Source organism: Lagopus leucura, unplaced genomic scaffold (assembly GCF_019238085.1).
Source record: "Lagopus leucura isolate 7727_CA_CO unplaced genomic scaffold, USGS_WTPT01 Super-Scaffold_100022, whole genome shotgun sequence".
Taxonomy (NCBI): domain Eukaryota; kingdom Metazoa; phylum Chordata; class Aves; order Galliformes; family Phasianidae; genus Lagopus; species Lagopus leucura.
The window spans coordinates 7,630,788-7,655,989 of record NW_024962275.1 but is presented as its reverse complement, the minus strand read 5'-3'; the positions used below and the strand labels follow the sequence as shown (position 1 = coordinate 7,655,989).

Sequence of the window (25,202 nt, the reverse complement as noted above, 5' to 3'; positions counted from 1 at the left end):
ACCATGAAGTGACACACTCATAATGGCCTGAGCCCCTTATTTAATCAAAAAGACAACAGACATCTGGAATGCCTCTAGAATGAGGGTTTGCACCATCTGCTGTCCCACCAAAAGGTATCACAAGTGTCCTGCAGGACTCACACATGGGATCAGACCCTAAAGGAACTACATCTGCTGAATTCTGGAAGATCACAGCTTCTCTTGGCCTGGGTTAGAGCCTGATGGCTATTTAAACGCAGTTGTTTTATAGCCAGTGTTTACATAAGAAGCATCCAACGTGGCATTATGTCATAGTTATATAGAGCCAACCAGACTCAGGAAGAGACCCATACTAAACACAGGAATTAAAAGCTCTTAATGATTCATTTTTGGTACCACTGGACTTAATAAAATTATCCAAGTTCAAACTGAATGAACGCAATTGCTGAGTGACTGAGATGAGTAATGCGGACTTATTCAATCCACGCTCATAACTTGGTGCCTAACTTCTCATGCAATGTACTGTTAATTGTCCATAATTAGACACCAACAGTGGTTACATCTCAGTCGATGTTATAGGTTGACCTGCAGCCTGCTCTCAGGCTCCTGAGTACGGATAATATGACTTCCACCAAACACGCCACCAGTTCATGACTTGGCAGGATGTTGTCATTTCAGTTCATTTTACCTAAGCAACAGCAGAAATCTTTCCTGCCTTTTCTTGGGTACCACGAGGTCTCCACTTCTACACCTTACCCAGCACAAGCGTGCCAGGCTGCACTGCTCCCTGCCTCCTCCTCACCATTCATGGCAGCAATACATACTATGTCTTCACACAGAGGTTTCAAAGCACCTTGCTAGAAAACATTGACATCCGCCTTGAGAGTTGCTGTAAAGAGGATATTCTAAGAATATTAGTGCTGTCAGATGTTAGTGCTAGGAACCCTGAGAGCGCTGAGGCAATACAATGGTGTCACTTCTTATATTTTGGGGAGGGAGCTGCATTCGGCTCCATAAGCATTCCCAGAGTCAGCTCTTGGCTGCTGAGCACCCAACAAAACCAGCTCAGACAATGGGAGCTGTGAGCGAAAACCAGACTTGTTTCGTGCCTTCAAACCTGTGCCAGAGCTCGCTGGTTCCAGTAGGGCAATGGCCCAAAGGCCTGGCCAGCCAGCAGCTTTGGAGTGCACAGCAGGCTGTTTGTGACCAGGAAAATCTGCCTCTTGTGCTGAATTTCCATACACTTCTAATCCCAGTGACTGAGGAAGACGTTGGCAAGGCATATGCCCTGCTGAAGGCAGGCGAATAAAACACCTCGCTGCAAGCGGAGCCTAACATTTATTTTGGGTGTGCGATGGAGTCTGAATTCATGTGATAGAGTAATCCTGTCGATGAGGTCATGTGTTCCTCTGAAGGGGCTTCTTTGTACCCTGGGTTAGTTAGCAACGCTTTTTCTGTTATCAGGCATCTGATTAAACTCACAAAAGAAGGGTCTTTAAAAAACAGTCTCAGGCAGAACTGAGAAGCGAACAAATAAATTGTTGTATTGTCTCCTCTTTTTTCCTTTTCATTTTATCTGACAGGAAAAAGGAGAGGGAAATAAGATGGGGAAGGAGCACAAGAGAAGGATTTCATTGATCTCAAATGACAAAACAAAGGTCTTAGTCTGTTTTTAAATTTTCTAAGCACCCAATCCTGTGGCAACTGACAGTTTCATGCATCCATATGGCATATTTACTACAAAGGACCACAATGCAGTATCCAAATAGAAAGAGCCTCCCAGAAGCAATCCTCTACTACTCAGTGCCACAGAGCCTACCTTCTGCAGCACTGAAATCCTTGCCAAACCCTGAAGGTAAATTAAAATGTAGCCCCAATTTATTTGGCTTGAAGACTCAACCCTTTGGGTGAGAATTTTGCCCGGCAGCTCAGCCAACTTTTGTTGTGCTTTGTAGTGCCCCTTACCTAGTGTTGGCAATACCAACTCAGTTCTGACAACGTGGAATGAGGGAATTATAACTAAATCATCATTGATTTTCTTCACGGGACAAGCATCCAAAGCCACCTTAGATTGGGAAGTCTAAGAACAGAGAAGCTCAAGTTGTTATGCACTGATTGATCTGTAAACAGCCAAAGATGTTAACAAACTGTAAGAAATTTTAACCTGTTGTTAAATACCTGTGCCTAATAGAATTTCATTCATTCACATTTGTTACTTGGTGGCATCAGTGGTTGGCTATATTAGAAAAAAAAAAACAAAAAACCTCAGTTCCTCTCCCTGTTATTTGTGGGTTATTTCACTTAGGATTTCCCCCTCCTCCCTACTGGCAGTCTGAGCAAACAAGGAGCTATGTAGAAGTTGACTATATAAAAAGAGCACTAAAAAACCACTGTGACCAAGCGATGACACAGTAAGATATACGGCTGGTTGAAAAACTGTTCACAACACTTATTTGGCCATTGAAAGTTGTCATTTTTCACTCAATTCTGAAAACTCAGCAAGAAGAAAACTAAAATATCAGCATTATTTCAGGAGTTCTTTATCTCACAAGAAATTCCATCCCACCCGTGAGAAAACATTCTGAGGAGGTCATCTTTGAAACCAGTAATTTTTTCTTTGAACAAAATGGCCTTTTTGAAAGAAAAGCTGCCTCAATTGCATCTACTTCCTTCTAATAAAACACAGAGCAGCCTGGACTTCAATTACTGCATGAAGAGTATTACAGAGGAAAAACTACAGTGCTCATGCTTCCTTCATCCCTGGAAAGGAATAAAAATATGAACCTTATGTTAATTTACAGCTCTAAAAGCAGAACATCCACAGGGAAGTAAGATATGCCAGTGCCTTTCAGAGCATCATGAGACACCAAACTAAAGTTTCAGGTAGCAAATTATTAAAGGGTAGTGATACAAGGAGCAGAAAGCTTTTTACTGTTGGTGACTTCTTTTATTACTACTTTCCTGTTTCTAATCATTTTTGGAGATGCTGAATCCTCTGCTTGCAAGGCAAGGTCTGCTCTTTCTACAACAAACCTTACTGTGGCTGATGGCCAGTAACACTCTTCCCCTGTGCCGTCAGGTTTGGCAAGAAGGGATTTTGGTTGAAGATTTGAAACAAAAAGCTTGAGAGACTGGGAATGGAGAGGACAGAATTGTGGATGTGGAGGGAGCAGACAGCTCAAATACTTCCATTTCTGTCTTCTAATTTGATCGTGCTGTTCTGGTGTATTAGCCAACTCTTCTTTCTCTTTCCCCACAAAGCAGGAAGACCAGCTGGTGAATATGGCCTATGGCACTCCAGTGACTCACAGCAGCTAAAAATATCTGCCCGCATTACTTTTTTAAAAAACATAGATTTTGTCTGAGAAAAAAATGAGGATAAGACCATATAAAAAGATGCCAAGGAATAATACAAGCTGTAGTGAGTTGACTGCAGTAACGTCTCATGTAGTTGATGCTGCAGCTCCTTTCAAACTTAGAGCTGCAAAGCCCAGGAAATTAAAATGTTCCATCTATAAAATGGATTCTTTTTTTTCTTTTTTAACAAATTAAGCTTATTCCCTTTATGATGTAGAGAAGTGAAACTCAGTGTTGAGCTGAAAAAGTCAAATAAACGAAAAATTTTAAATAAATTTGTGTTTTAGCCATGTACAACAGTGGCTTGTTGGTGTGATTTGGGTCAGGCTATGCAGGTCTGTGATGCTGGGAGATGGGCATTCTGGAGAATAAAGGCTCTCCTGTATGAAGCTAGGGAACACCAACTGCCAGATGAAGTTATTAGGGAGCTGACTGCTGACTGATGGGAAAATTAGTATGGAAATAAAATCTGAGACGAACAAACCTGTAGGACAGCCAAGGAAAATGTTCACCTGGGCGTGAGAGTTTAATGGCACAGTGAAGCAAATGCTGCAACCAGATAGAATTATTGCAAAGTGAAGGATGAACGACTCCCACTGAATGGATTCCCCAGGCCTGGAAAAGCTACTTCCCAACAGTAGTTGAGACAAAACCAAAGGTCAGCCATCTCAGAGCCCTTTGAACCATGACAAGAGAAGAGAAGCTAAATGAGCTGGCTAGATGTGGGGTTCCCACAGCACAAAGGGCTCTCGGCAGAGATTCCAGAAAGTGCTCACAGCCTTGAGATTAATAGTGGTGTGGTCTCGTGGTCAGAAAGACTGAAACTCAAACTTCTTGCAGTATATATCATCTGATATATAATGTATATGCAGTGTAAATCATCTCAATTTATTCACTGCTAAGACCTCATGGGAGAACATATGTCTCAGTAAACTAAGTATTTCAAGGACCTCATGGTGTGGTATTGTTAAATCCTCATTTAAATCATTAGAAACTTACCTGGAAAATGCTATTAAATTTCCAGAAATAAAAAATACAAAGAATAAAAAGCTGCAGCATTACAGTATAAGGAAGAAAAAGAATCTCAGAGATATATCTTTCAAATTTGAGAGGAAAGTCTGACCAAAGATGTGCAGCAAATATATGGATAACTACATGACTGCTTGAAACTCTAGGGTAACAATAAGAAGTTGAATCCTTAATCTGAAGCCAAACCATAGAATGTGCCAAGCCAATTACCAGAAGAACAAGATGAATCCATGGAAATAAATGATAAGGTTAGTAAAAGCCACAGAGAAACACACCAGAATTTGAGAAAAAATCTGTAACTGAGAAGAAGTACCATATATCTACAGAACATCCCTTCATCTCTAACAGTCTTAAGATGTTTTATGAAATCACCAGAGGAATCATTCTTGTACACACATATGCAACCTTCCTCCATGATGAGCTGTACCTACCGTAGTGTAGCAACGTCTTCTGCTGTTGCACAACTGAAATGATTCATGCTTTCAGACAGGAAGGAAAGAAGAATTCTACATCCAGCTCAAACCACACCAGGAATTTTGTACAAGCCACAAGAAAGAAGCTAATTTTTATGGGGCAGAATACTCAAATGTGTTACATCTAAACTGAGAAGAGGTAACTATAGGAGTACTGGCACCAACTCACAGAGACTGTGATGAGGCACAAGTTAACAGGGAATTCAGACTCTTTTTTGTTAAGAGCTTGGACACCTGAGCATCAATTTTTTGAAACAAGAGCTCAAAAAAGAGAAACAAAACAAGCAGGTCAGTGGGGTGCCTTTGAGCTACACTCAGTTTCATGGCAGGGTGCACTGCAATCAGCCAAGTAGAGCAATTTGCTACAAACTTGAGAGAAAAAAAAATAAGAAAAAAGAAAGGATTCTCCATCTACTAAATCTACTAAATTTTATTTCTCCTATCTGCAAAGCAATCTCTGCTCTTACTGTAGCCTTCAGAGCTGAAGAATTCTGCCTCAGGCAGATACAGCCTAGGCAAAAACTATGGATTATAAACAGCACAACACCAGTGATGGGACCAGCAACAAAGGCAGTAGATTCAGAAAAACAGTCTCTGTTCTGAAAAGAGGCAGAACTGCAGAAATGGGTCATCTCAGAAAGACTCCATGGGAAGGGATGTGTTTGCACTTCCTTTGCTTTGTTTCCTCTGAACCCCATGTTTGCACTTACAGCACAGGAGTGAGATTCACCCTTTTGTCTCTGAAGATACACGTGCAGCACTGGATTGTTAAATGTGAAATTGAATGTGGTCCATAGCAGAGCTGCCACAGGCACTAAAGCCTAGATTAGTGCCTATTAAAAACAAAACGTAAATCTACCATTCATAACTAAAGCAACTTTTGTGCATAATCTCACAGCAGAAATCACTCTCGCCTTCTGAGTATGTACTGTGCCTTTTAACGAAGTCTTTCCTAATAGCAAAAGCATTTGCTTGCTCTCTTGGCTTTTTCCTCCCCACAGCAAAGACGTATGTAGAACTGGAAAAGATCTACAGTTTTCTAAACTTGTCTTTGGAAAGTTTCCTTGCCAAGTTACACTTTGTCAGGAGCTCATTATTTTCTTGGTAGACACTGGAGACTTCACTTTGAATCATTTTGAGGGCTCGCTGATGCAGTTTCAGACTATGAGGTTTGTATGCATGAATCACAGCAACTTATGCTCATTCCATATACAAAGTTCTGCTTCATTCCCAGACCCTTCTCCACGGTGCTTCTCCCAAAACCACCGTAGGTTTTCCACAGCCCATTTCACTGAGTGGTTTTGTGATAAGATGGGAAGAGGAGAAATTCAGGACTTCTGATTTCTTTCCTTACCCCTTTCCCTTCCTGGCTACGTGGTGCCAATCCTCTCTGTTCCAAATTTGCATCAAAACCAAGATTGACTGCGAGACAAACTCATACAATTCTGTCTTTGTTTACACTTCAAAGGAGCTGCCCTGATTGACAGTGAGACCTATGCAAGTTGGACCATGTAAAACAGACCCCATCTCCATAGGAAGAAAGAGAGAGACTGGATTTTGCAAGGCTGCAGTAAGAAATCTTATGCCTCCAAACCTCCATAATGAAATCTGTAGAGGTGAAATAAAAAACTATGTTCACTACAGAATTCAAAGAGAAAGTGAGTTGGGTTTCAGAATGGCACCCCACTGCCAAGCTGAACTAGAGATTCAGAGCAGCAGACAGTTCTGGGGGTACAAATGTAGTCAGTTTAGTTTGTCCCTAAAATTCACAAGTGGGGAATCAAACATCAGGTTTTTTCTTACTGATAATGACAGGTAGGAGATGAGTCATGAAAACAATTGATGATATAATATGAAGAGGTGAATAAATGGGTGAGCAGGCAAAGCTATAAAAGAAAAACTCCAAATTCATTATTTACCAAAGATGCTGGTGGAAACTGCAGCAGAAAATAGGAACCACGAGCCACTGACATACTAAATGCACACAGAGCATGCAAGTGAACAAGTGAAACACACTGAGACAGCATTGTTGCTCCTGGTCTCAGACCATTTTTCTTACTGAAATATTTTGGTAATGTAAACAGTTTCCAGGAAGAAATGCTGGCATTTCCTGTGGTGAGCCAAAAAATCCACTCCACACACCTGACTTTTCCATATTTCAAGTGAGTTCAGTTGAAGGAATGTCAGGTACATGGGCAAGCGAAGTGGAATCACGCTTTAGTGGCTCTGCTGTAATTAAGTAGTAGACAAATAACTACCATGTGTATTGGTCTGGAATAACAAGAAATGTTTAATGCTAGAGATGACACCGGTCAGCAGGATACCTTCAGAATTCATTGTGCTTATTCACGTGCAGTCTGTAATTTCACTTCAATTTAACCACAAACTTATTCAAGCACTGCAAATGCCACCTCCGAAATGCCTCACAAGTCAGCCCTAAAACTCTGTGTTGTTCCTGGCAATCAGAAATATTATTACGTGCCTCTCGTCATTAGCAGGCTTTGGTCTTCTTAATAGAAGCTATGGAAGCACATTCGTAGCTCGTCCTCGGGTTAATTCTTTGTTTTTCAGGCCATTTTCAGTTTGTCGGGCGGCTTTTCCTCCCCACTCAGCTCCTCTGTCCTTGGTACTAACATCCCAGACGTGTGGGAGCGTGCAGTTCTACAACTCATGGGAGCACCGGAGGAGTTCCTTGAAATCTGACTTCCAGTAACAGCCCCAGGCGAGCTGTCTGCCTGGCCCAGTTCTGTCAGCTGCTGTAGCATCAGGAATCTGCACGTTTGGGAAAGTAGGGTAGGGCAGCACATTGTAGTAGAACAAAGTATGCGATGAGGAGTGAAGATGGAGTGAAAACAACCGTGGCATGGCAGGACGAAGTAGGAATCAGATTCACAGAACGTGAAGCAAATGGAGTGTGAGGCACTTGGAAACAGAGAGGAGGCTGTTCTCAACCGGTCCGGTCTGAGGTTTTTTCTCAGTGCTCTGATTTAAAGCAGAAGCACTTCTATAATGTAGTGGAAAATACAGTCACATACACAGCTCTGAGCAAGAGATGAGTTACAGCGGTGAATAACCCCGGACAAAAACCTGCCCTGCTGCTTCTATGTCAACAAATCGGGCACTGTTACACTAATGGGAGACCTGAGAGACCTCCATGCTCTGACCTCTTTTTCTTAACCCATTGTGACTTGAAACCTGCCTGTGTTAAAGGCTTAGCTGACAGCAATTTGAGCTGTGGAATAAAAGAAAGGACATGGAGCTCAATTATCCAGCAACAGATCTCCAGTGAAATCAATGCAATTTTGTCACATGAGAATTTGGCTGGCAGTCTCTGAGGTCTGCAAAGCAGCAAACCATCCCCTCAGCAATGCATACTGAACTAAAGCAGACAGGGAATAATGCAATAAAGTGCTGCTTTATGCATGAAAAGGGCTCAGATCCTAATTTCCTCTCTGTCACAACTGGTCCTAACCCCATGTAACTGCATGAGCAACACTTCTGACCTAAATGAGCACAGGCCAAATCGGATCAGGCTCAGGCATCCTCTGCAAAAAGAAATTTCTCTACTGTATAATTAAGACAATGACAAGCAGGTACTCTATATGCATATTCAACATCCCATATCAAAGTGAAATTGCTGCTCACATCAGCAGAACAAACTCTCTCCCCACTGAAACGGTTTGAGTTTGATACAGTAAACTTGACTTTTTTTTTTTTTTTTTTTTTTTTGCACTGATACCTTCTCTTTATCAGTCTGGTAGGGTGTGTTTACAGGACATTGGGATATAGAACTATAGGTTATTAAAGGCATATTCATATTTATCAGAATTGCACATTGCTTATATCAAATGTGATGTAAATATATATCTAGAGAGAGAAAAAAACAAATACAATTTAAGGTCTCCTGCATGTCTTCTGAGAAACAAAACTTGAACAAATGAGAATCAAACCACAGCATAGAGAGCACTGTGTTCGTTCTGGACCATTTCCCTTTTCTTACAGAGGAGCATTCACCCACATGAAAAGTGACAGTAAAATTATTAGTGATCTAGAAATATATTCACAGCCAAATTTGGAGAGATCCTAACCAAATTAGATATTGTATTTAGGGATGTGGTTTAGTGGTGAAATATTGGTTGTAGGTGGACAGTTTGACTAGATGATCTTGGAAGTCTTTTCCAACTTTGGTGATTCTATGATTCTATGAAATCAAAGCAAATGAAACTCCTCATCCAAAATAACCTTCCAAGGCACTAACATGGCATTACCATAGCAGAAGCACAGGGCTATGAGCACACAGGTGGGAGGACACAGATACTCGGCTAGGTTCCATATCCACAGATGGGGAAGGCAGGGACAGGCACACATACTACAGACAACCATATTTCCTACCTTCTGCCAGTGATCCTCTCAAATCCCAGTGTACTAGTGAGGCAAATAAATAGCATATGAAACAATAGCCTGAGAACAACAAGAAAAGTACCAATAGTGCTAATTTATTTGAGAATGGCTCTCTCTCTAGGCCTTTCTTTCTTTCCATCAAACCTGGAGCTGCAGCGCTTGTGGTGCTGTGGTGGACTGCTGTGATTGCTTTGCTAACCTGTGAAGTGTGCAAACCTATATGCTAATTAACATTTGGCAGTGGAAATATAAATTCCCTGGCTTGTGGATGGTGTATCCTCCTATAAACACTTCACTTGGCCACCAATCTGGAAAAATAGATAGGACATTCATAAGGAGCGCTCACCATGGGAAACACCAGCGTTTTTTCCTGGAAACTATTTACATTGCCAAAATACTTCAATAAGAAAAACGATCTGAGACCTTTCCCTTAATATGCATCCTGTTCTCATTTCACTTGTAGCCCACAGTGTGCAGCATTCATTCTGAGTCAGCCTTGAATTACTGCAGTACAAGCAGTGCAGAAGGGAAGTACAAGCCACAAGTAAAGGAAAAAAATGTGTTACACTGTGTTCACTAAGTGGAATGGATTGCCTATACATCACAGGGTACCTTTATATCTTTCCTGGCATAAACCTTTGTCACACAGCACAGAGAAACCATTTAGGAGGATTCAGTGTATCCAGAAGAAGCTGGTTCTCCAAAGGAACCAGTCAAAACAAAGAACTGGTGCAAAGTGGACACTAAACCCCTTTAGAAAGCCTGACAAACTGACTTCTGACAAAATGAGATCATGCCAGAAAGAAGATAACCACTAAATCTGGCACAGCCATGTACAACTGCCCCATCCAAAGAGAGGCTTTCCATCGAACAGAAGAGACTGCCCACTGCAGACACAAGGTTTTGATGTTCTGGTGCTCCCTGGGATAAAGTACAGACAAATGCTCAAGCACTTAGTTGAAACAAACCCATTGCAGTGGAATTTCCCAGGCGCCCAATTTCAGACTCCTTTGAATATCTTGGCCAATATCTGTACACATACAGCCCATGCTACAGCCCAGTATGGGGAAGAGGCAGACTACTACAATAGACCTTTGTCACATCTATGATTCAAGTAATTGTTTTTGAAACATATTAAAAAAATTCTGTTCTACCACCCTGTACTTTCTACTCAATTACTAAAAAGAATATATTTTCTAAGCATGAAACAATATCATTTTTGTCAAGGGTTTGGAAACTGAGCGCTTATATGAATTGAAGAAAGCTTCCTTTCTCTTCCCTGTGCAGTTCTGGTTACAGGGAAAGAGCTTTCTGAGTGAGTAATCTTTCTAAGTAGGAAGCAGAGCTCCCCTATTGCTAGGGAAGAATGGACCTCCAGTAGGCTAATATGTGATGGATGACTGAATGCAAACTTGGCAACGTTGTTCTCCGCTCCCCAAAGAATACAAAATGCCACAGGCTATTTGTACACAGGGACTCTCCAGTTGGAAGTTCTTGGCAACATCCCACCTTAGTTTAATTGAATCTGCAGTGGCAAGACAATTAAGGATGTGAATTTGGAGAAATTGCTTACAACAGGATCAACTCAGGATGAATTTATCTTTGGGGACTGACTCATGCAGAAGTGAAACAAAAACATAAATGGAAGATTATTCTTTCTGATTCCATAACCTGGGCCTCAAAATCTCACATTTGTTTTTGATGAGTGTTTTGTGGGATATAATGTCAGCCCAGATATTAACTGGTATTCTGTAAGGGCACTATAACAAAGTTCAGATAGACTGACTGAAGCTTTAAGGGTTCTTGTTTTGTCAGCAACACGATATGCAGTACATAGGAGAAAGAGAAAGGATGCACACATTAATTCAGTAAAATACATTCAGGTCATGTCTAGTTATAAATGCATGTGCATATGTCAGTCTGAAAGTAATGCCTCTTATTATTTCCATGGAAACTACAACAGATACAAAGAGCACAATAACACTATTTGATAGAGCAAATTCTCAGCTACAAAACACTATTTTTTCACGTGGTGACTATGATTATCAGATTTGTGCAGATGAGCTGATTGAGATGCTCTTCATTTTGTGGTGTGAGAGCTGTTCATGTCTATCCAGAAAATGGCTTATCTTTCATGCCACTGCTGAAATGCACCCCTCGCTGTACTCACATCCACTGTTCGGTCTCATCTGCTGCCATCTGTCACATGACAACAAAATGTAACAGAATATTGGTGGGTACAGTTCAGCCTCTGCTGCCATCCCACCAACATCCGCCTCTGACATCATGAGCCAACACAATTAAATAGGAGGCATTAGTTTCGGAGCAGCCCTCGTACATCATTCCAGCGCTGTGTAATGAGCTTGCTCCTATTTGTGAATGTTAAAAAGAGATAATAAGTACTTCAAAATTTGTACTTGCAGCAGAAAGATCCCTATCACATTCCTTCTTTCAGTGCCCAAATACCGTCTGCTGAACCAAAAGACCGCATCAGGCACAGCTCCTTTCTGCCTCCCCTTCCCCAGTCTGCCCACTTCAGTTACATCATACATTGAAAGATTTCATACGGTTCTGGATGAATGCCCAGCTTTTAACTTTTCCCACATGTGGAAGGCATTTAACTTCAGTTCAGATTGGACAGAGGGTCAAAAGAACAAATGGACAGTGAGCACTGAGCTGGGGGACATTTCACACCTGAATAAAACCCAGAGGTCAGTGGAAACAGACAGCTCAACGCCGTGTCCCAGGGTTGTCCATTTGATCTTCTTCCCAGTGTTCCCATTCCTCAGAGAACTCTCCTGTTTCCTCCTTCTTTTCTCTTCACAACACAAAGAATTTTTGGACTGCTAATGATAATTCTTTGTGGTAGAGAGCATCACTTACAACGGCAACTCACTCTCTGTAATACCATGACAAACTAACGTGCTGTAGCAGTAGTAGCGCCACCATCAATTTCTAATAAACACAGAATCACGGAAACACCAGGGTTGGAAAAGACCTACAAGATCATCCACTCCAACCATCACAAAACCAACAAGCCACAGACAGCAAATCCACTTTGACATCGAGCAGTTTAACCAATTAAATCACATACTGTAAATTCAAAACTGACCTGTACACATCCCTTCATTTCCAGCTCAAGCTCCAGTTTTAGTATTTTCTGCCCAGAACTGAAAGCTACTTGTCCTACAATTCCTCACACTGCTATTGCATACTTCTGCATTTGGATGATGATGACCTGTGCAGGTTATCCTCTTTAGTTTCCTACTTTGCTAACAAGGACATTACATTGTCTACTCACTTAGCACTATAAGGAATAGCTACCACCTGGTGGTTTGTAGCCACTGTAGACACTTGTGGTTGATAGCCATTGGTTTTGATGACAGTGATCAGCCCTTGAGAAGGGTGCACTAAATTTATACCAGAAACTAAATCTGAAAAAGTGCATGGTTGGTAAATCAGAGCATAGTTTTAAAGCCCAGTATCCCAATCTGTCACAGTTCAAAACAAACACGTTTTCGCTAATGAGAAGTTGAGATTTCTGACTTTCAAGTGATATCAATTATACCCTTCTAAGCTCAGAGCTTTTCAAGATGCCAGACCTCAAAACAGTCAGTGACCGCTGAGCTGAGCAGTGCTGTGATGGAATGTCACCAAGGTTGAATATATTATCACTGACTTCAAACCAGAAGTCTGAATTTCTGCTGTTTCACTGTACTCCACAGGATTAGGACAGGTAAATGTGTGCTTAACAGTGAAGTAGAAACCACTCTCTGCTATACTATATTGCAAATCCATGTCTAACCCAGGCAGATGACTGGGTTCACTGATGGAAACAGCCTACAGAACGAACACTGCTATTCCCTTACAGATCTGCCAGTGTGAGACATCCATTTATACCAACATCACCATGCAATCCAGTACATTGCACTGCTGCTCAGCACCACTCAAACCCCTTAACACATCCTACAAAGCTAAAGGAACAGACTGACTTGTTGCACTGTGAAAAAGGCAGACAACTACAAGAACAGGTCTGTTATTTCAGTGGTTCTACCAGAAAGATGAAAGGATTGGAGCTCTGGCTCCAAAGCGACCTCACTGCTTCCAATGCTCCTCATTTTCTCCTCGGCTTTGCTCTTGGGAATGGAAGGATGAAAAGCTCTCAAGAAGCACACACCTTCCCACCTCATCATTTATCAAAAAGGGAAACAATGCCCAAGAAAACACTTTGACAGCCTCTTTACAGCAAGTCAGAACATCTTCACTTGTGAATAGTCTTTGGCTTTTTATAGATATTCTTACAAAAAAAAGCAGTAATATTAAAAATATGCTATCACCACCTGAACATTGAACACCTACAGAAATACTGCTCTGCCTGCACAATGGTTTGATTTCTATTAACAGAAACCTCCAGCTAACATCATTAAGCACCATTATTCCACCGGGAGGACTGGATCTGGCTTGTTTTCTCTTATCATGTATCTATTTCCACAGTGCACCTGGATGAGACTTCTGCAGCAGTGTATCAGCTTCCCCTCCAAAGGAGACAGGGCACTCTGATCTGCAGATTGCATGCTTTTCAGCAGATCACAGGGCTTTTCTATAGCCTTGAAAACATTAATGGTAGTTACAAGATCAAGGACTGGAACTCAGAAAGAGTTCTCCCTGGGCTGCAAGAAGCCAGAGGATAAAAGTAATAAGCAAAAAGCAAAGGGGGCAAACGAATAGCAATTTGCTGAGGATGGTGATGTGGTGGGGTCAGTGATGGGGAGGCAAGCACAACATGTGTTGTTGCCCTGCACAACATCTCTTTTCGCTCTGCCCCTTCAGCTGCCTGTCCCCTGCTCAGTTCAGGCACACATCCTTTCCCCAGCACAGAGCAGAGGCAGCAATGGGGACTCACTGGAACTCACTGAGTCACTTCAAGTGCATTCAAAACTCAATGCCAGGGAAGGTCAGCTGCAGGCAGGCTGTGCCCCTTACTTTGGCTAAACGTTTCATTTGCTACTAAGCTTCCATTAGCAGCGAGGGGGAAAAAAAAGAAGAAAAAAAAAGAGCGCCCTTAACCCTTTTCTGCCACTCTTCCTGGAATTCAAGGCACGATCACAGCCCCCCGCTGCCCATCTCATTCACTGCCTGCGGCACCTGTAAGGCTTCACAGCTCTAAAAGGCAACGCAGAGCCTGGCCATAATAACAAACCAAACACATTGTAACATCATCCATGAAGCGTGTAAAATGAATTGCCATTATTTAACTTCTTTTTTGTTTAATTTTTGAAAGATCTAGGTAAAAAGCACACACACCAGCCTGATGGGAAGGTTTTTGCCCTGTCTATACAACAGCACACAACTCACTGATTTCTGTTCCTTTTACATAAAGGACAATTTGATAAACACCTTACTCTGCTTTTTAACTTCATGTCTCCAATGTGCGATGGAACACATCACAACCATCTGAACACACCACATCCAGTATGTGATGTGATACAGTTTAGAGTGATTGCCAAAAACTCCCCCAAGTAGCCAGAGAGCAAATGACTTAGAGGAAACTGCAAAGATGATTGAACATGAAGTTTTTACTAAGTGTCCTTAAGTCTCAAATGGAGCTAGCCGCAATGACTTTCTCCTGGTCAGCCTCTCTATTTTATGCCAGATTGAGCCTAAGCGCAGACACAGTCATGCAGAAAAGCTCAGTGCACAAGGCAGCTGCCGAGGCACACCGTAAAGCAAGTGTCTTCATTTTTCCACAATGATGGAAAATTTAACCCTCCTGCTGCCCAGAACCCACCCATGTCAGCACTTGGAAACAAGCTACAGGCTGAACCCTCTTTTGTTTTTGGCTCCCCAGTGCAAACTCAGACAGTGGTGGGCTTTTAAAAGAAACTGGAGCCAAGTGGAGGCAGGAAGGAAGGTGACAAAGGCTTCAGTGCAAATAGGCGTGCAGACAGCAAAGGAAAAAAGGCCTGATTCTTTCCCAGGTTGTACAGCAGAGCGTAGGAAGAGTCACCTGTGAGGACTGAGAATCACAAGTGGATTTTGTCTGGTGCACAGTGTGAGAACAGTAGACACGTTTACCTTGATGAGCCAAGACAAAAATCCAAACCCAACTTTCTGCCCAACCTGTCAACTACCAGCACTCAACCAACCCATCTTCCATTCATTCATCGGATCAGATCAATGCCATTGAAACCTTTCCTATGTTGTTATGCCATCAGGGAGCACAGACAAACGAAAGATGAAACACTCCCTAAAACCCGTGCCTGCTCCAACTGAACAAAGTCACAGCTGCCACGGTCGCAACGGATCGCTACTGCAGACTTGGGTGGGAAAAGAGCTCCTGATATTTTAATTGAGGAAGGAAGCAGGCTTACCGTGTGGGCTGACAGATCAGATCCCGCTGCAAGCAGCCTCCACCAAGCAGAGGTATTGCAGCCAGCTACCAGCTCCTGACTTCCTCACCGTCCTGTCAAAACTCAGAGAAGTTGTGCCGTCTCATTTGGTGCGCGTGTGCGAAAGGAGCGTTTGACAGAGCGGCACCCTGGTCTGATCAGCCAGATTCTGCCGGGTTTATATAGCTGAGCTGCAAATCCTGATCCTTGGCTCATTCCACTGTAATAGGATGCCTGGAGGCATTTTTTTTTTTTTTTTCAGTTTTGCTTTAAAGGAACAGCCTCTCTCTTTGGCTTAGCTTCTGAAGAAACACACACGCTCTTACAGACACACACTGTCATACACACACACACAAAGAATTTGCATGCAGTTTATGGCTAAAGAAGGAAACCCCTGAACCACTCAAACAAACAAAAAAAAAAAAGTCAGCTCAGGGCAAATGACTCAGAAAGAGGAATATTTTCCTTACAGCATCAGCAGAGTGCATTATCAGGAATTTCAACCCCCATCCCCATTGTTTTAACACTGTGAAAGAGTAGCAAACTGAACTCAGGGGGATCACAAGCACAGGGTTTCCATTCCAGAAAGTCCCTCCGAGTGTGCTGGGGCTGATGGGCAGCCAGTGAAGCTGGCACCGCTCCGTGGGGATGAGCAGAACAGCTCAGATGTGCACAAAACAAGCTGCCGATCTGGCACACATCGGTCTTTCCAGGCTTGTGATCTCTGCATCCCAGCTTCTGCTTTACCTCAGCTGAGGGGACAGCGGGGCTGAGCAGCATCCTGGGCTGATTCTCTTAAAAAGAGAGAAAAGCTTACAGAAGCACATGGGAGAGCTTCCCTTTTTTTGAAGGGAGACTATGCAGTTGGGTGTTGGAAAGATCCTCCAAGCACTCCACGAGTCCCTTAGTCATCCCAGGGCTGTGGGTAATGCACAGTGCTGTTCAGAGTATCTCCTGGTTGCTCCCAAATCTCGGCCTCATGGCAAAGAGTTGTGATCACAGTTAAAGAATTACCTTCAGCACTCAGCTCCCTTCTATCTGGCATTACTTTTTTTCTTTTGGGGTGGGGGTATTTAAAGGGAGAGGAGCTGCAGGGCGAAATACAGAGCTCTGTCATGTCTGTGTTCTAGGAGAAGGGATGAAAGGATGAAATTGCTTCACCATTTCAGAAGCAAGACTGATCCAAACCCCCTTTAAACATTATCCACCTATCTCAGAGGCTGTAGGACTACCCAGTAAGAAAGCAGCGGGGTCCTACTCAGCAACAAGGACGCTCACAAGAATTAAGAGGGACTGTCCAGGCCATTCTGAGCATTCTCTCTTTCTGAGCATGTCTCCTCCCAGCTGGCCTTCCCCAGACCCTATGGACTCACATCACTTTTAGGATTTTTTCCTTTTCCTGCTTCACAGGCACAGCACTATCAGGGAAACTTGGCCCATCCTCCACTTTCAGGAAAGGATGGGGAATTCCTGGCCTTGGAATTTTGAATTGCCATTTTAGAATCATTATTATTATTATTATTATCATTACAGAAAACAGAGTTCTTTTGGTAACACGAGTCAGATTTTTTTTGCTGGGGATTTCCTATTTACCAGTGATTCCTGTGTTTATTTTCTGACGTGTAACAATAACACTGAGCTCAATCCCTTCTTCAATGTACAGCACAACTCTCAGTCATTTCTAAACAAATGCTGACAGAAAAAGCAAGCAAGTCTTGGTGACATTTTTGCAAATGATTTTTACAACAAACAGATCCCATTTCTCCGAGCAACTGCAGAAGTATTCAAGAAACACTGAGATCAAATGCTTCAGTACAATCAAGGATGCACCTCTATCAGCTCTATTTATGAGCACTCATTTTCAATTTTTGCTTTCATTTTCTGGCATGCTGTGTTTCATAGCAGTCATGCCATAAGAGCAGAAATGAGATCCTACTGGAAAGAGTGTCAGAACTGCTGACTGCTCCCCAGTAAAGGCATTGGATTCTCTCTGCTGACTTAGAATCATAGAATCATTAAGGTTGGAAAAGACCTCTAAGATCAACACGTCCAACCCCAACCCGTCCCACCATGCCAACTGACCACGTCCTGCAGTGCCACGTCTCCATGGTTCTGGAACACCTCTGAGGGACCTCCTGACACTACATCTCTTAAAAGTAGAACTTGTTCTAGACATTTCCATTGATTCCAAAGGCAATAAGGTTACCATACGCAGCCCCCAATAAATACTCAGTGTTTTTCTACTGTTCTCCCCAGAATATTCTGACGGTGATCACGGTGCCAGCCCACCCTAGTTCTCCCCCAGTTATACAGTCCTATGAAATTCAGTTAAAATTTGTACTCAAGAGTAAAAACCCAATGTGAGATTTTCCCAATAAAATCTGATGGGGACTGAGAAGCAGACAGTTCCCATACAATGCACCATTTGCTGTCTCTTACTTCAGAAGTCCTTTCAGATCTATTTGAGAAACACTTTATTTCTCTGTCCACATCCACAAGCCTAAGCAAGACAGAAAGCTTGTGAGGAAACGACGGGAAGCAATCTGTGGGATTTGTTTTTATAGTGTTTGCTAACACCAGGTCTTCTGCCAACAGCTATTGAATCAAAATATAGGAGAAAAATTTGGTTTATCTTTCTCCACCCACTTACCTGACTTCAAACAACGTGCTGTGATGCGATGAATGAGAGTCAGGTAAGAGTCCAGGCCTGTCCTGGTTTTATCTTTTCTGGCTCACCCACCTTTAAATACACTCTGTGGAAAACACTGAGTGATATACTGAGTCAGAAGCAAATGATAACATGAAAGAAAAGGGAAAACGTATTTTAATCGGAAAGATAGCTTTAGGTTGTGATGTCAAACATGAAGGATTACAACTGAATCATTTGCCCTGTGCTGTTCTCTTTCACTAGATAACTGTCAATATCAGTTGATTTCTTTTTTAATGAAAAGGAGAAAGTAAATGAGCATTAAATTTTGTATATGCAGCTGAGTTTACTGTCTTTTACACATGAGCTCACACTGGAGATGCAATTCACACATATAAGGATAATTGTTACAGACAAATTTAGGAACAGCTGGACATAGCATGAAATCAAGGACAGCATGAAAGTACAAAAGAGATCCCAACTAAATATTCTGGAAAATAGTGGATTTCACACTGCGTACTCATGGTTACCTTGGGACAACATTGTTGCAACACAGGTAATTAGATTTAGTTCAGTTTGGAAGCTTGGATTGATCTACCCAGTCTCAGGAATAATTTATTTTGTATCGACATATCAGACAGTATGAAAGCTGCCCTGAAGGCACAGAGATGAGCACATCCTGAGATGCATCTTGCCACGCACGTAGCAAAGCTGATTTCAATAGTGTGCAGATGGGAATGCTCTGAGCGCTGGAATATAACTTACGAAACAAATGGCCATATGATCATGGCTTGGGGCAGGGAAACATTCTCAATTTGGATAATTTCAGGAGCCAGGGGAAATATTCAGTGCCTGTAGCTGGAAGAAAGCAAATTTCTTGCAGAAAAATGATGTTAGAGCAGCACCAGGCTCAACAGCAGAGCACAAGAGCACAGCAGAGACAGCCACAGCAGATTCAGAAAGGGCAGCCTGAGAAACAGAACCCACCAACTACAGTTTATCTCATGCAATGTTAAGCGAAAGATAAAAGAGCAGCTTTAAAGAGAGATATATCATATCACAGGGTCAATCCTCTACATCTGCTGTTTGGAATCACTCATTGCTAATACACAAGAAGATAGCTTAACTTCTTTTTCAGATAGCATCTGAATAGCTAAACTCTTGCTTTAAATATCTGATATTCACAACAATTCATGTTGCCTGTATACTAATATCCTCCTTCCTGAACTAATGGCTCTCAAATATAATACGGGTTTTCAAAAAACACTACAAACTCTTGACTTCAGTGCATATATGTTTAAATGAGAATATTATTTTATATAGTTATTCGTAGACCATCCTTTCCCAGTGTAAATAGCAGTATGACTACATTTTATTCAACAGTGTTGACAATGACATTTACTTTGAGGCTGGATTGATTCTGATAATTGCAACCCATGCTGAATGGCATTGTTTTGATATTAGAAAATGCAAAAGTTTATCCCTACTCCAAGGTAAGTCTGACCTGAGCAGATGAACACAGAATCTGAGGGTGAGGTTGGCAAATGATGCTCAGATTATCAATACTGAGTGCTCTAGTAAAGTTTGGCTCCATAATGCCCAATGAGATATTAAATATCCTGCCAGTTACAGAACATACTGCATGCTCTGAAAGACGACCTTGGTCATGTCCTCACACCTCTTTCTCTGGCCTATGAAACAGATGTTTTTTGCAAGGTAGGCAACAACACACTCATAATGTACACTAGACAAGAGTTTACTGTTAGTGGTATCCAAAATATTTATAAATAAAATCTAGAGAGCCCAATGAAAAAATCAGTCAAGAAGAATCAAAGCTTCACTGCAAGAAATAAGGAGTAAATTGAGAAGAAAAACAGTACCAATGTTTAAGTATTTTCCATCCAAACTGATGGTGCCAGGCTCTGTGGCAAAGTAGCTTCTAATCTTCAAAAGTATCTTTGGCATAAATTAAACTTACAGTAGACTTTATTAAAAGTCTCTGAGGCAAAATAAGGTTTTTGCTATATATCAAGATAGGAAGAGAGAGGAGAATATCCCAATGTGCTGAGGACCAAGAGACAAATCAAAGGTTACTGTTTGAGATAGCATAAAGATTTTATCAGCATGTCAGCATTACTTGTAAGCAGTAAGGCCATAAATGGCACCGGGAAAACACCTCATCTGCTTGCCAACAAGGGTTTTATACCTCGTCATGCCAATTTGCATTTCTAAGTGCTTGAGTTCATTAGAAAAACTTGACCACGTGCTTCTATCCATCACAATAAACATAAACACCCTTCACTATAATTGTGTATTCAAGCTTACTGATGCCAAAATTACAGGTAATGACATTAAACACACCCCTAAGAATTCTGCAGGAACCATTTTCACGCTGAAGCTTAAGCAGCAACAACAACAAAGCAAAATCTGTAGTGTTTATCCATTCTAGCTAAAAAACGTTCAGATGTATCGATAGCTGCTATCAGTACATGTCCTCAAGTGATGAGATTCCTAATGCCAATGAAAGCCTGAAGGGCAGTCAGTTACAGAGCACAGATGTGAGCATGCTTACCCTTATTGTAAACAGCATTTTCCTTATATCCAACCAAAATCCCCCCTTTTAGTCCCAAACCATGTCCCACTGTCCTACCACAACAGACCCCAATGAAAAGTCTGTCTCCCTCTCTTACCACCCCCCCTAGCTATAATTCTGATCAGCATGAGCCATGCTGTACTGTAACTAAAAGAAAATAATTTCACGAGTTTAAGAGAAATATTGAATCCCAACTGCTCATTTCTTTAAAAAAAAAAAAAAATCAAAGCACTTAAAAAGAAAAAAAATGAGATGGGACCTTAAATGTCATACAGACTTTCCCTAGGGCACAACAAACTATACCAAAACCAACACAGTTTAGTAAAATTAGCTTGAAATGAATGTAGAGCTTCCTGAGGGGAAAATTACAGGAACAACAAAACTCACTGACTTTCAAGGTAACCATGCTCAGCCTTTAAAGCAGAAAACATCATCACAGCTGTCTTAATGCTAAAGGCAAAACCCAAATGCAAAGGAAGATAGTGCAGAAGGACCTTCAATCACACACCCTTTTGAAATTAAGAAAAAAGCTGCAGTTTAATCCTTTTATAAAACACCTGCATCATTGCTGCCATTCCTGTAAGGTCAGCAAGCATGTAGGCAAATTATTGTCCTGGTTGTAGGCGCTTATGCTTCTGGTATTCAAAGCTTATCCTAAAATTGTTCAAAAATGATTAATTATGGTTACAAATTAGCAAATAGGGACATTTAACCTCTCTGTCTTACTTTTGAGTCTGAGCAGCATTATGAAGTCAAGAATCTGATTGATGTAGAACCCATCATTGGCTTTGTAACCCTCAGTCCTTGCAGGCAGCTGAAGAACTGAAAGGTTCACTGAAGAAGTAGGAATGTGAGCCAAAAAACAGAGCTGTTCAAACTGCAAAGTTTTTGTACAGAGCAACCAAATCCTTGATGTGCGAGCTGGAACTAACGTGCTCACTTTCAAGGAAGACCTCTGGATGTGGAACCACAGATTCAAGAGCAAAATCCTGGGGGCAGAAGGGTCCTGATAGGTAGGATAGGCACTGCCCATTTTCCCTGTGATCTATGAACTAAGAGAAGTGATGGGAAAAGGGAGTGATGCCAGCTCAGATCGCATCTGTGTGGTGTCCAGGGGGAAGACAAGCTCCTCTGCTCTCTCCTTGCATTTCACAACACTGCGCTGTGTCTCTACGTGGGGCAGGGAGCGGTGAGGTCACATCACAAACACAGACACGAGGAGCAGAGGGAGGCCCCTTCTTGCCTTGCCTTTCCCCCAGCGTTTCCGGTAGGACCCCATACACCTCTCCTCATATCCTGCAGTTGGCTGCTTCTGGGACCAAAGGGAAACCTCAAAGCAGATGGGATTTAGCTTACTTACGTTTTCTGTAGCTAACTCAAATTTCATTAAAGACAGCTGTAATCCCAGACTTCTTCAAATGGGTTAGCTCAGTTCTTACGTAGCTTCTATATTTTAGAAATCCAGGTTTTAGCTTTAATTTGAACCAAAAAGGAAAGATGGAGTGACTGTTGGGAACATCGAAGACCCAAATTCAACAAAAAATTGCAAGCTTGCAATTGAGCCCTGAACATTATTACTGTCCAGTTTCCCAGTTTATGGTCAGATTTAAGATCATTGCCCTTTCAGATCTAACAAAGAAAATGTAACTTCTACAACAGAATAACCTACATAATTCCATATTGAAATAAAATTGCTTGCAACCTGTTTATATGGCAGAGCAACAATAGGAATCGCTGTTTTTATTCTGAGTACAATTCTTTCATCCAGATGCTTTTCAAGTGAAAAATTGTAGGACACTATTGTGCAAATATTCTTCCAAAACGAAGTTGATTCAATACACAAGTTTAATTCACGAAAGAATAGACATTTCTTTTCCTGCAGTGGCAGTTCCAATCATTTAATAATACCTATATATTCAGAACAATCAAGACAGAGCAGAAAAGTCTTGTTGCTGCATATGGGGGTAAATTCAATTATTTGGTTATGCCAAATGAATGGCAGTTCCTGTCTATAATAAGGAACACACAGAAGCACACAACCAAGGTGAAGATCTAACCAAGAAAAGAGTTCCTGCTGTAGATCTGTTTTCATCTGTTATCTCCAGAACAGCCCTGATTTTGCAAGAGTACATTCAGGTTTCTCTCATCTAAAATAAGTTTAAGGGCAAATATTTATTTATTTATAATTATGAGAGTGTTTTCCCAATGTTATTAGTTTCAATCACATTTATTCTGGCAAAGGCAGTGACTCCCACAAGGCTGACTTCTAAAATTGATGCCTGCAGAACAGAGAGAGGATGGATGCAGGACCTATGCAGCCATCAAATTCTAAATATTTTATTTCCTTTTAAAAGCTTTCTACAGACACTATTATGCAATGAGTTTTTATGAGGATTACAAGTACTCATGTAGCAGCCAGTGCTTTGGTATCCCAAAATGATCATGTCCAAGATTGCTCGTTACAGTGAGGAAGTGATTCCATTTTACAAAGCCAACAAGTTACTCCGTGTCATGAATTCCAGTCCATTATAGCTGCATTCAGCCCACATCCTCCCTCTGTAGTTTTCCACCACCTCAACACGTTAATAGCCACACTGAGAAGTTTCTGTGCCTCACTACCTGTTGGTAAATGATCGAAAAGAAGTGTGGTGGGAAACCCAGAGTTCAATACATCAAGCATCTTGGATTTCCACTTGGCCTTTGGCCAAAGTGCAGAAGCACTTCTGGACTTTACAGATATTTCTCTGATGTTATCATGACTTCATGACTCCCCCTTTTTCCTTTACCCCCCCACCCCCCTTCCCTTCTGTCTGCGTTACCGGTGTCTGTTCTCAATTTGCTGTGTAATGAAGTGACACAGGGTTTAGGAACGTCCCCTGGAACAAACCACCAAGGCCTCTCTGCCTCCTGTGACGGGCAGACTCGTGGCTCTGACTTCACAACACCCGGGACTAACAAGCACAGAGCTACTGCAGCAGCCCTGGCAAGAATGAAGAAAGCAACCAGACTCCATGTGTCCGCCCAGCACTGGGGGGGAAGTGAGTGAGGACAGATTTTCCATTCTATAGCCAGAGGCCCATCTTACGGGAAATTTCAGTCAGTAAAAGCAAAATGTTACTGGAATGTTGCCTTCCTTCAGCTCGCATGGAATTTTTTATTATTATTAAATTTGGAGAAACAGGTGTGAAAAATTCATCCCTTTCCCCATGGGGCTTGTTCATAGACTGCAGCTTGCGTGGATTCTGCGAGATGCAGAAGGGCTTCTGTCTGGCAGCACTACCTGCAGACAAATACCTGGTTCCAATTAGCTGTGGCTGTTTCCCCCCCCCCCCCCCCAAGGCAAACCCGAAAGAAAACATTTGGCAGTAACAACGGTATTGTCTGCTGAAACCAGCTGCCAAATAACTTCCTTTGCATTCAGAGTATCCCATGACGTAGCTGCAGAAGTGAGCTGGGGCATCTCGCTGCTCTGTGAGCAGCTCTCTGTAGGTAGAGGATGCTCAGCCACACAGAGATCGCCAAGATGTGGCAGAGTCCCTTCTAAGATTGCTCTCCCTTTGGCTCAGGTTGCACAGAGCCTTCATGGAGCCAGAACGCACCTTCCCTGTTTATGTCATCTCCCCACCTACGCTCCCAGACCTCAGGTTCTCAAGATAGAGTTGCAGAGTAAGTACAAACCCTCGATGCTGATTCTCCTCCTGGAGCAGAGCCTCTGTGCTAATAACATAAATGCAACATAATCCATGTCAACGCTCACACACCAGTGGCTTGTAGGCACTGTAACCAGTCAAGAGTGTGAGCTGGTATAAGCAAGCCTACAGCCTCTGTAATGAAGGTGTCACAGACGTACACTGAATAAAGTTCATTAAGAAGCTCATGAGTATTACTCGGTACTCAGGCAACCAGACAATGACAGCAAGAAAAATGGGGAGAAATACCCTGCTTTTATTCTGTGAGGCCCTGTGTTGTGAACATATATATATATATGTGTGTATATATATATATATGTAAAGACACATTACACTTCACGAAGGAAAGAACAATGGATTTTACTCCTTTCAGTGGCTGCTTCAGACAGCAGAGCCTGTTTCAGAGATTTGGGAGGTCACAGATCCAGGAAAAAAAAAAAAAAAAAAAGAAAAAATGCAGAGAATAGGAAGCAATTTACATCTCTGGGCTAATCAACAGTTGAGGAAGTTTTTAAAGACAATCTTGGAAGTGATCCTTGGCACCAGCGCCTGTTCCAACAGTGGTAAAGATGAAGCAGTTAACCCTCAGTAAAATAGGAAAATACCTTTCTAACAGCTACTGGCAGACGAGAGCAAGCAGTTCAG

General features: G+C 42.0%; 1 protein-coding gene across 4 annotated transcripts in view; it reads right to left on the bottom strand.

The window, feature by feature from the left end:
* TNC (tenascin C) overlaps positions 1 to 15,816 on the bottom strand; it is a 65,701-nt gene extending 49,885 nt beyond the window's left edge. The window contains exon 1 of one of the 4 annotated variants that reach the window (XM_042878870.1): positions 15,611 to 15,816. The gene's annotated coding sequence lies outside the window, so the exon portion shown is untranslated. The remainder of the gene's footprint in view (positions 1 to 15,610) is intronic. The other 3 variants (XM_042878866.1, XM_042878867.1, XM_042878868.1) reach the window with 3 other exon arrangements.
* Between the last annotated feature and the right edge of the window lie 9,386 nt (positions 15,817 to 25,202).